Raw genomic sequence first — 13,052 nt, forward strand, 5'->3', positions numbered from 1 at the left:
TTTTTAATCTGTAGTTAGTAATAGTAGTTAGTTAGTAATTATATTGAGTGCTATGCATATTCTTGGAATTTCTCTCAACAGCAGGTTATCAACATATTTGTATTTAATCATAGGAAAAATATTTCGATTTAATATTCTGAAATGTTTCTAAAAGTAAGTCTATTCTCGATTTTCAGTAAGAAATTAAATAGTGAATGTTGGCTTTTTAATTGGGTTCAAATTCTATTTATTCTTCTACTATATTTTTCTGCTGTTTTCCTGTTACATTTTTTTTTCTTGTCCATATTTCATTCTTGTCTTAAGCCTTTGATTGAAGATATTTCCTCACATTTATAAATGTGCAAATTGTACTCAAGTAATTTGACTATTACATAAAATCGACGGCAATATGTACGGCAAGCAATTTATTTTAAAGTAGTATTAACTACCGTCTACTTAATTTTAAGATACTGCTAAAAACTAGTTAATTTATAAAAACATTGAAGTAAATAATAATATAATATAATAATTTGGAATTAGATTACTGTAAGGAAAAGTAGTATGTCATTTTTTTCTATCATTCATAAATACAAAATATATGGTTAATTTAATTTGTAGAATAAACTTTTAGCATTAGCACTGTAGAAAGAAAGACAAATTAAATAAAAGTACTATTAAATACTTGAGCAATATAGGAATATTCAGATTGTTAATAATGTCATATTGCCATAGAACAACAACGTGGCAACACTGGCTGTGGTTGAAACTGCAAAGCTTTCCGCCAGCATACACACTACAGGTGTTTGCCTCCGAGTGGGACACACATAGCAAACAAATAACAGAGAGCGGCAACAGCAGCAACAGGAAAAGGTGTGGTGAGTTTCCAACAGCGCGCTCGCACACACATATACACAAGATACCCTTGAGAACAGACACGAGTACACACACACACACACACACATGGAAAGCATACACACTCGGCCAAGTGAAGACAAATTGTGCGAGGACATGCTGTTGCTGTTGCTGCTGCTACTTGCAACCAAATCAAATCAAACTGATAACAAACAAGAACAACAACAACATCAACAACAACATGGTGAATTGCGTGAGAGCTTTAAATGTTCGACACTCGTTCGTTTAGGAGCCGAAGGCTACGCAGCAGCGACCCGAAGCGACAGCAGAACTTTCAGAAGGACTCTGGCAAAAGGATAATGGAACAGTTCGTGGCGGAGTTGCGAGTGCGTTGGTTGTGCAATGAAAAATTAAACGGAGCAACATTCAATTCGAATGAGAAAATTTACCATGTGAACCATTTTAATTGTGAGTGTGTGTGGGTGTGTGTGTGCGCATACACTCAGGAGTATGTGTTTGTGTGTGCTGTTGTTGTTGTTTCTGCTGCTGTCGAAATTGTTGTAAAGAAAACCGAAAGTTCTGCGGGCGTCGTCAATTTGATGAGAATTTTATTAACAGTTGACAGAAAAAAAGTAGAAGAAGTCAATGGAAAGTCAGAAAAATCTATTGAAAAAAGATGATTTTTTAGTAATTTTTTTAATTGAACGGTAGCCTTTTGGATGCTGTTGAATAACATCGCCGAGATGCGCAAATGGCGCCGCGTGGGTGTCTGCCTAAAATATATATAAACGAAAAAAAATGCTACCCCCTCGAGCCCCTGCCACCCTTCCACCTCGCATCTCTACGTATCAGGGTAGAGCACGATATCACTGAGATTTTATTTACAGGTTGTTCTTGTAGTTATGGCCTTGCTTAAAGTAATAAAAAGCGCTAGAACAATGTTTGCATAAAAAATAACCAAAGTAGCCGAGCCATAGATGACATGGATACAATAAATGCGACACAATAAATTAATTGCTTTTGGCTTGTTCGAAATATTTACGTAATTGTGAATTATATTCAGAATTGGCATACAAAGTCGATGATAAAAAAAACTGTCCAAATTAAAGTCAATACACAAAAGTCTTCAGTTCAAGTATCTTAAAGTTCTCACATGCTATATGAATTACAAGTAGGAATTTAGCAGCCAGCAAAACAAAAACAAAATGCATTTAAGTAAACTCTTTAAAAATTGACAAAGTTGTCCGAATCCCTTTAAGCTTTTTTGAAGCAAAATCAATCAATTTCTTGTGATATTCGTAAGCAGTGCAACAACAAAAAATGTTGTGAAAAGCAATGAGAGAAGGTTAAAGAGAAAGAACCGTACCTAAGTCCCGCTCTATGGTTCGAACTACCGTTTTTTGAATTTTAGTGGTTACAGCCTGGCTAATGATACATACACAGAAATATCACTTCTGACATTTATTACTCGGTTCGATTATTTTCCCTCTCTGTCTCCCTCCTTCGTTTCCTCTTCTCACTATTGAAGAATGATTGATTATTTCTCTGCAGAACATTTCAACTAAAATTTAACACTTACTCATAAATATAAAACTTAAAAACTTAAATTGGACAAGGTTTTGTTAAAATTATGTGCATCTTTATCTCTATTTGCTCTCTCGCTCTCTCACCGCTTATCTCCTTTCCTTAATGGTTCAACTTATAAGAAGAAAATTCGCAATTCCTGTTTAATTTATGTACGAATTATATTTTTTTATGCATTTAATTTTTTGTTAAGTCACGTTTGGTTGACCTAAGGCACTTGACTCTACAGGAAAGAAATTAAATTGGTTTCGCATGCCAGGCCATAAAATATTTTAATTAACTTTGCTCGCGGGCCAAACACATTTATAGGCAATTGTTCGATGAATTGCGCTAATGAGGCAACAGGTTTCAGAGTTTTATTAACAGCAACAACTTAAATTAAGCTCTATCCAAGTTCACAGCTAATAAATATTCATAAATATTTCTACTTAAACTGTACAAATACTTGTTTCCAAAGGACGGAGCGAAGTTCTCGCCAACTGTCAACTTTTAAGGCGCAACTTTTTGAGTGTGCAAAAGTTTTCGTTTCATTCATTATTAACAGTAATGCTAGTCTGAGCGTAGCTGATAGTTGCCACTGGGCCAAGTTGCCCATTAATTGCCGGTTTCCACCTAAAACCAGACAAACTTCTGCCGAAAGGAGTTAAAGAAATGGCAACAAAAAAATCTACTAAAGATAGCAAATCATATACAAATATTTTTCAAAAACTTAGTTTCATTTTCTAAAGCTCGTATCTTATGACATTATAACTTATGCATAAGCTTTCTGATGTATTTTAAACCACGAAAAAAAACTTCAGACGAAGTTAAAGTCTAGTGACGAAAGCGTATTCCAGCCCCAAAATATCTGATATCCAATTTTATGACGAAAAAAAATAAAATTGAATATAAAAATTTTAAATAATAATATAAATTAATAAAAAAAAACAAGTGGCAAATGCTATAAACGAGATCCCGACAATAGGATACCCGTTACTGTATTTAAATATATATAAAAGTATTATAAAAAAATTTGTTTAAGCAAAAATGATTTGTTAACTGCTTTATGTTCAAAATTGTGCAATGCAGTTATTTTATACCAACATTCATGTAGCAACTGCTTCAGGTTGCATAAAAAATTCTACATTGACTTGAAAAAATGATGTGGAAAAATGTTGTCTCAACATCCTCAGGTTATCAACTGCTTTATATTAGCAACTGCTTCAGGTTTATTTCAAGTAGCAACTGCTTCAGGTCTAAGAAAAAAAGTCTGCATAGTTTAAAATCAATTTAAGCTTTTATGGTTTCAAAATATTGTATAAGAAAAATTGTGTCTTTTATTGGTTTACTGTCGATATGACATTTTCAGCAAGCAACAACACTTGCATAAATGCAAGGAGCATGATTTCAAGAGATGCTAATTTTCCAATATCAGTACCGTTTCTGCTAGTAGACCAGCCATTTAAACTTAATGTCATCTTTGCGTCGCTAGAACCAGTTGAGCATTCTAAGGCGCAAGATTGATAAAAAGGTTTGAATGCCATATTGTGTTGCTGTTGTTACTTAGTTGAAACCTAATACATAAGATTTTAGGCAAACTTTTGAATGTCTTTGGCTAGCGTCCCCTCTGCTGAGCAACAGGCCGAATGATACAACCAACAACTCACAACACTTGCATAAAAGAGTGGAGCATGGCATGCTACAGCTCATCCAAGAGATGCCAGTCCCTATCATCAGTACTAGACTTGTTCAATTTGGTTAACCTGATGTTGATATAAAGTTTGTTCATTTCGCCCCGTCTTTTGATAACATTGTACATGTCAGTAAGCGCCAATCGCACAATATCTCTTTAGAAGAAATTCAGTGAATTATGGACAGATTTTGAAAACATGGAATATGCACAGAGGAAACAAAATAATCAAATCAATAATGTCATTATGTATGTATATGTAAGCTTATTTAATTTATTTATAAGATCATTCAAGACTTCTTCTTGACTTAAAGAGTAACTGAGCAATACTGAGTAAATTGTACTGCTCATGAACAATGAAGAACTAAGTGAACAAGTGAGCGAACTGAGTGAGTTGACTCACTTTAAAAATAAGAGCAAGTGAACATGTTCATCAAAGTGAGCCATGTTTACACAAGTCAGTACCATTTGGGTTGTCTCGACTAGCGATTCAAGCCAAATCTCATATTTGCGTCGTCAGAACTAGTTGAGAATTTGAAGCATTCTAATAAGGTCCAACAATATAAAAACTATTGCATACTCTAGGGAGCTTGTATTGCTTTAAAAACTTTGGCACGCTATTACTGCTGTTCTACTTTTCCGATCTTGTTGCAATTAAGTGGGATAATAGAAAATAATAACAGATATCGGCTATTACCAAAAAAAACGTATTGTCTTAAAAATTGTTGGTGTGGTATTTTTCGCGATTTCCGGGGGCGGAGGGAGGTGTGGCTTAAATTTAAAACAAACTTGATCTGCGTATAGAAATCTGTGTGCCAAATTTTATTACTCTATCTCTTTTAGCCTCTGAGTCTCTTGTTCATACAGACGGACGGAGATCCTGAGATCTCTGAGATCCTTTTGTTCATATTATATTATAACTATCATTAATGCAGACAGATAATAAAATATGTAAATTTAATTGTTGAATTTCTTTCATATTTAAAATACATTGTTTTCCTTAATAATAATGAGAACAAGGAGGCTCCGTCCCCAGCTCGCTTTGCTCGCGGTGAGGTGAAGATACAGTCGAGCACGCTCGACAGTAGGATACCCTGAGCCCAGGTTTGCTTTTATAAAAGTTGATTTTCGACCAATTGTTCCTATGGCAGCCATAGAATGTACAAAACCAACATTATTTATTTATTGTCAAGCTAAAAGCAGCAACATAAATGCTTATTCTATCAGTTTGGTTAAGATATCTCAAAAACAAAAAACTTTTTCATGCTAAGACTTAATTTTCGATTGAGCGACTCTATTGCAGCTATATGATATAGCAAATGAATTTTAACCAAATTTGGTCAGGATGTATAATACGAGCTGAAACTTCATTTTTGATGTATCGTTCCTATGGCAGCTATATGATATAGTGGTCCGATTCAAAAATAAAAACAGAACTTTGTCTGCCTATGGTATCCAGGAACATACATACCAAGTTTGAAGTCACTAGCTCTTATGGTCTCTGAAATCGACGCGATTTCTTCTTTGGTTTGGAAACTGCAGTTTTAATTTTAGCGGTTTTTCCAAAAAGTCGTAGAACAAACTTAGCTAGATTTTCGAAAAGAAATAAATCATCATCATTATATCTAAGGTTTTTTAGCGCTGTGATGCAAAAATACAAACAATCAAACAAACAAACTGACTTTTCATCTCATTTTGAGAGTCCACTAAAAATTTCAAACTTTCCATATGAGATGAATATATTGCTAGTCGCCTTTCACACCCTTCGTGCTGCTTTCGTCAATAGCGCGAACTGCCGCCCGCAGTGATATACCCACAATTAAGCTTTGTTCCAAAAAAAAGTTTTACTCTCTTGAGTTAACCATCTGAATTCAAAACTAGAAAACATGTAGTACAACAAATTCTACAATCTAACAAAATTTTGGTTGAGCAAAAGTAGAGCAGTGAGTAAAGAGCAAAAAAATACCTTGAAGTATCTCTAACCTTGAATCAATATTATGCAAAAGATTGTATTTTTTAATATAACTTTTCTTGATTTTTATAGGGAAGTATATTTAAAAATACAAATTTAATAATCGCTTTTGCGAAAATAGAGTCGTGGATATTTCGATGTATTTTTACATCACTTATAAAAAGTATATAATTATTTTTTTCCGAACCGTAATTTTTATTTATGAAATTGGTTCGGTTAATTTTCGGGCTCACGGAGTAAATAATATCAATGGATTGCTACATGATCCAGTTCGGATTGCTTAAAACCCGAACCGAACCGGTTCAGAGAGGTTTGGTTCAGAATCGGTTTGCAGCCTTGATTATACCAAATCAAAATAGTATTCATTTACTTTATACTTCCACAAAAATAAATTTTGTATTTATCTCTAAGCTACTAATTGAATTGTAAAATTTTCCATTAATTTTAGAATTTATTTTTTTTTAAATCCCACATTCTGTTGGACTATCTATGTATTGTCACCTTTTGTCGTTGAGAGATCCTTTAGAAAATTATACCAGGTGAATGTCCCCAGTAAATCATTATTGTTCCTGGATCGAAAAATAATAATAGAAAAATAAATAAACAAAACCACATTTAGTTACTAATATTAAGTATACGCTTGGTAAAGTCTAAGTCAATTTCTATAAAATGTAAGATTTAAATTACTTTTTGATATGGGGGGCTAATCATACAAAGTTCAGACGAAGAGACTCAAAGTGTGTGCTAAAATTAGTTGAGAAAGCCAAATAATTTATCTGCAAAATCTTTAAATTAATCATTGGCCTTAGTAGCAAATACGCAAAGCGCCATTAAGCTATTTATAATTCAGATATGGCCAAGACAAAAATCCTAAAGGCGCACACAAATATTTGCCAACCGAAAATATGAAAATTAAAACCCAATAATAAACTACATAAATGCGACAAATTCGATGAGCAAACAAAGGACAAATTAACTTTGCACACAAGACAGCACGCACACAATTACATACAAAGTATTCACACACAGACAGATACACACACAAGAAGCACAAAAATACGAACAACCTTTTTGCGTTCACATGTCTCAAAAATTTAAATATTTGTATGCATATTATGTTCAATAGAATTGCGCATAGCCAGCAAATTAAATTATAACAAAAAATTATTCTAAAATGAGAATAAAAATGAAAACAAAGTGAAAGTGAAATTCAAAAGCAATAAAAAAAGTGTCACGACCGTGGAAAGGGGACCATAGGTTGGACGGTGTGCAAATACAATACAAATACATGTAAAAAATTTATATAAAAGCTAACCATAGGCACAACAAAACCATAAAACAAAAAGACAAATACAACAACACTGAATAAAACAACAACATTACCAAGTGACTGACTCTGTGAAGAAGACAAGCCGGTAACATGATTTGATTCTTTGTAAGAGAGGTAAGTTCATATACATATATTTACATATCCAAATAAATATGTATAGCTATTTATATTTATATTGAAACCTGCATATAAGTATGGGTATCCATCACAGCGTATTTTTTCACATGACATTCTGCACAATAAAGAGAAATTTAAGCTTACTTTTCTGCAAATTAGATGTTCTCTGACAATCATAAGCTTTTTAGATTGCTCTCTGAAGGCAAATATTTTAATGTATATTACGTTTACATTGCACAAATTTAATTTTATTTCAGAAGATTTTTTTAAAATATAGAATGATGTGTACATAATAACTAAATATTAAGAATATCTCGAAAGAAAAATCGCTAAAGAAAGTACAGTATAATACAGAAAAAATATAATACTGGAAATTAAATTAAACTCAAAGAAATCTAGCTTGTAGTTTTTTATAAAAATATCAGGGGTGCAACAGAAAACAAAACCCACCGAAAATCTCTCAAATCTTCATACATTTTTGGGATTTTCGGTTAGTTTCGATATTTTTATAAAAAACTACATTCACTAGAATAAAGATAAACGAAAGACTATTAAAATACAAAGTGACGATTTTTTAATATTTTCTCAAATTTTAGTACAGAGATATTTTCTAATTTTACATTAATTTCTATACACATTACGTCAAAATATTTTTGACATAGTTATCAAACACCTTATCTAGACATGGAAAATCCGGAGCTCAAAATTCTTTAACTTTCTCAAATTAGTTGTTTTTGTTACAGAAAGTAGCATTTAAATGTCTTTAGTCAAACTTAACAACCTCTTTTCATTCAATTAATTTTAAACCCAACATCATCTAACAATTTCCGAACATAACTTTTCATTCAATTCAGCTCCCAAAAGTATGCTACATTAATGTGCTTAAGCTGCGAAATTCGGTTGAAATTGATACGCAGAACGTGGCAGTGTGCTTATATTTTTCAAAGGCGTTCATTTGTATATATTCCACATTATTATACATAATTTAATTCGCTAAATTATTTACTCAGTGACTTTTGAAGCACTCACTGAATTCCCCGTTTGCCTTTTTAGGGTCACTTTTCCCTTTAAGTCGCGCAACCAATAAGGGGAGAGGGATTTAAAGCCCCAATCTGTTAATAAAATTAAATTGCTTTAAGGCCAAAGCCAATTTGAACTTCGGTCCACTTCAGTCTAGGCACAGAAAAGTGCTCTATGGTTTTTTTCTCGTTTCGGTCACGTAGCTGTACTTTATGGACTTTGCACATTTTATTTATGGATATTTACATAAACATCGATGTGCTGTGTTCATTCACCTTTTCACTTGAAAGCAGACGTACATTTAATACTTGAGAACAGAAGCAACGACAACAATATCAAAACTCGAACAACAACAGTTTGCAATAGATGCAAATATTTTTTGCTTTTGCAGATGGCAAAGTCATCGAGTTTGGTGACCCTGATGACCCTGGGTTCATTCCCAATCCTCTGTGGTAGCCCAGGTAGCTGAAAGGTATTCACATTTATGCTAATGTGCGGCATAATCAATGTGACGTGCCCATTCAAAAATTGATAGATTGTTTGGCTGCAGTTTGATAAATACTCGAGTCGGCGATTCGTTTAAATACAAAACATGAAAAAAATAAATATATCAATCTGAATTAGTCAATTTGTATGTGAAATTCATTTAATTAATTAATTATTTACTTTTTAATTGAAAAAATCCAATTTACAACAATTTACTCTGTGTGTAAAGCAGCTACCTCATGTGGCCACCTGATTATTTGCGTGTTTATATTACCCAAATTCCATTTTAATCATATTAAATACATAAATTATGCCTGTCAGCGTTGTCAGAGCCAAACAAATAAAACAGAGAAAGACATAAATTTAATTAAACGAGGAGATGCTGTGAAATTAGGGTCTGTCAACACTCATAAATCACAGTGATCACTGTGAAGTAATTATACATCATAATAATTGAAATTAATTTTAAATAACAATAATGACTTAACTATCAGTAAACAATATATAGAATTTAGCTAAGAAAATATAATTTAGTGGAACTTGATGCTTGAAACTATAACATATGGTAAATTAAAAATGTTAAACAGATAATGGCATGATCTAAGCTAATCTCTTTTCATAAAGCTTAAACTTTTCGTACAACTATTATAGAATAGTATTAAGTTTGCGAATGAGCGCAAGTTTAAAGCAACACAAAATATTGTCAAAGTTATATTTTCACAACTCAAAACTTGTCAGCACTTTTGCCAATGCGACTGTCTTTCCTTCTGTCTCCCTCTCTCTCACTCTCTCTTTTCCTGTGTCATTGTGTTTCTCTACTTCTCTGCTTCTATGCTTCTACCTCGTAGATTTTGGTTACAATTAAACAGAGCCTAAGCTGTCGTTGAGTGCTCGTGCTACGAGTTTCATATATGTTTATCAATCAAAGAACTCGAAGGCTGACAATAATTGATAATAATAATAATGGTGCAAATATATATGAACATGTATTTGCAGTCAGCGCATAAAATATACATGCAGAACATGGCATAAGACAATTTTATGTGTCAATACAATGTAACATGTCTTTCTTCATGACATGTCTAACTTAACTTTATTAGCTTTAAGCTTGCTCAAGCTCAATTCATCTTTCTCTACCTATTTCAGTGTGTATGTGTACTGCTTGTTTGGGCCATAAAGCACGCGCTATCGACGCACTTTCAGCAACTACATATGCGCTTAATACTACACATCTAGGTACATATCGTAAATAGTTGGGAAAATACTAAAGTAGTGCGGAATGTGCCACGTGGCTGTCTGACAATGACCAAAGCGACAAATATTAATGACATCCGTTGTGCAAAGCCCGTGCTTGCCTCTTCACTTTGCTTACATTTGGATTAGTCATTTGTAGCCAACAGCAAAAACACCATAAACAAATATACGACTTATACGATTGATGTAATCTATAACAATATTTTATATATTATAAATAACTACTTGTGTTCTAAGTATCAAACTTTTTTTTAATTCATCACACCCAAACACTGAATTTAGTTGATAGTTGCCTGCTTAAATCGCAATTAAATATCTACCTATTCATGAAGATATTCCTAAAGAAATGCATATTTATATAACAGATCCTAATAAAATTGAGACACTTATAATTTTTAAAATGGTTGCTCGCTTAAATCTGTAACAAATATGTTTTCAAGTAAATGTCATTACAATTTAATGAGATACAAAATTGTGTTTAAGATTTAAAAGATACAATGCCGTTTGAATTTTGGACTTTCGCTTAACTTTTCCCTCACATACTCGTATTTCAATCTTATGTGGCGTCAAACTGATATTAAATTCCCATGACGCGTACATGAACAGCCATCAAATTGTGGGACAGGTCCCAAATCAATAAACTCATTATGGCTTTTTTCCTCTCTCTTAATTCGTTTTTATTTATTATTATGTGGTGCGCATGAAAATTGACTTAATGACCAATTTGAAGGCAGTGTAATATTATTGTCGGACAGTCCAATTATATATGGCAGCGATTATATGCTCATACTTGTATGTGTACATTGAAAATTAATAGCGGATGGGCTTAGTCAAATTAATTAAATTTAAGCTAATAATATTGGACAGTAAATAAACGCTAGCATACGAGTAGTTGATTTTTTCGAAATGCTCAGTTACAAATACGTAAGGAATATAATACTCTAATTATTATTTATCACTATACAAATAAAAAATGTTCCTAACCGTTTCCATAAATGATTTTCTTGTCTAATAGCAATTCATACACAATTTCCAAGTACGAGCTTAACATTTAGATGTTTTTGATGACGGCAACTGCATGTTTAATACCCGTATTTATTATTCTTAACCGTTAGAAATTTTTACAACACGCGTTTCATGGGCATGACTAAGCAGCACGTCGCGAAATAAGACGAGAAAAGCAAAACGCACCGATGCTGAAGCAATAGGAACAATATGCACATTCGCTATGTGAAAAAAAAGCCCCAAAGCGCCCAAAGCCGCACACGGAAAATGTACAAGCAAAAATGAGCAAGCAAAAAAAACAGGGACTGTAACTATTATTAATTTTATTTTTGAATTAAATATAAAAAACTCATCAAAATATGTATAACTTTTATTTATTTATCTAATGGGAAAAGTTATGAAATGCTTATGAAATTTCAATGTTTATATAAAATTTTTAATACATATTTAATGTAATTAAATAAGTTCCTTTCAAAATAAATTATACTATTTTTAGTAAATAAAAATTATAAATAAAAATTCAGTATTCAAAATCTTGGAAAGATCTTCCATTTATCATTAACTCCCGCTTACACAATTTATCGCTATCAATGGATATATTTAAATATAAAGCACATATGTACATATAAGCGGAAGAGTCGTGAACATGTCCATCGATTGTTGTTCTAGTTCTATTTGATGTTATTGTGGCTCATCCTTTTTACTTTTATTTATTTTAGAAAAGTAAACACGAGAGAGCTGCATAGCTTAAGTCACTATAAATCTCTGCCGGACAGTCTCAACAACGCGATTTGAGGATTGTGGCCAACTTTCGGGGAGCTGGGAATAATTTTATTATATTATGTTTCGCTATCCATTTTTTTCAAACTGGCTGAATTTGTTGTGGTTTTGAACAACAAATTCTTTTGTTGTGTGTGCGCTGACAAGCATTTTATGCACAGTATTTTGCTTAAGTCTGGGCACGTGCTCAGGATTTTATGGCAGATCTACATGTTGGGTGCGCTTGTGAAATATAAAGGTGTTGTAGTTGATTGATTGAGGTTGCTGAGAAATGATATAATAAACTGTCTAATGTCCTTCAACATATGGATTTTTAGACCCCGTACTTAAAAAAAGTACAGGGGTCTATTGGGTTTGTTTTAACGAATATGTGCGTAACAGGCAGAAGAAGGCGTGGCAGACCCTATGAAGTATATATATTCTTGATCAGCAACAAGTGCCAAGTCGATATAGCAATGTCCGTCTGTCCGTCTGTCTGTCTGTCTGTCCCCCGGTCTGTCGGTCTGTCTGTCCATCCGTCTGTATGAACACCTAGATCTCAGAGACTATAAGAGCTAGAGACACCAAAATTGGTATGTAGGTTCCTCTATATTGCAAGCAGATCAAGTTTATTTTGAAATTCGGCCACGCCCCCTTTATCGCCCACAAATCGAAAAAAAAATTTCATATCCAAATTATAAGAACAATTTAAAAGCTAGTGACACCAAATTTGGTATGTAGATTCCTCAATATTGCAGGCAGATACAGTTTGTTTCTTTTTTCAACCGGACCACTATATCATATACCACTCATAGGAACAATCGGTCGAAAATCAAGTTTTAATATGAAAAACTTTTTTGTTTAATGAGATATTGTAACCAAACTGATGCAACAAGCATATAACTTGGTTTTATATATCCTGTCCAAAGTTGGTTCAAATCGGACCACTATATCATATAGCTGTCATAGGACCGATCGGGCGAAAATCAAGTCTTAGTATGAAAAGCTTTGTAGTTTTATGAAAT

Source organism: Drosophila innubila, assembly GCF_004354385.1.
Source record: "Drosophila innubila isolate TH190305 chromosome 2L unlocalized genomic scaffold, UK_Dinn_1.0 4_B_2L, whole genome shotgun sequence".
NCBI lineage: Eukaryota > Metazoa > Arthropoda > Insecta > Diptera > Drosophilidae > Drosophila > Drosophila innubila.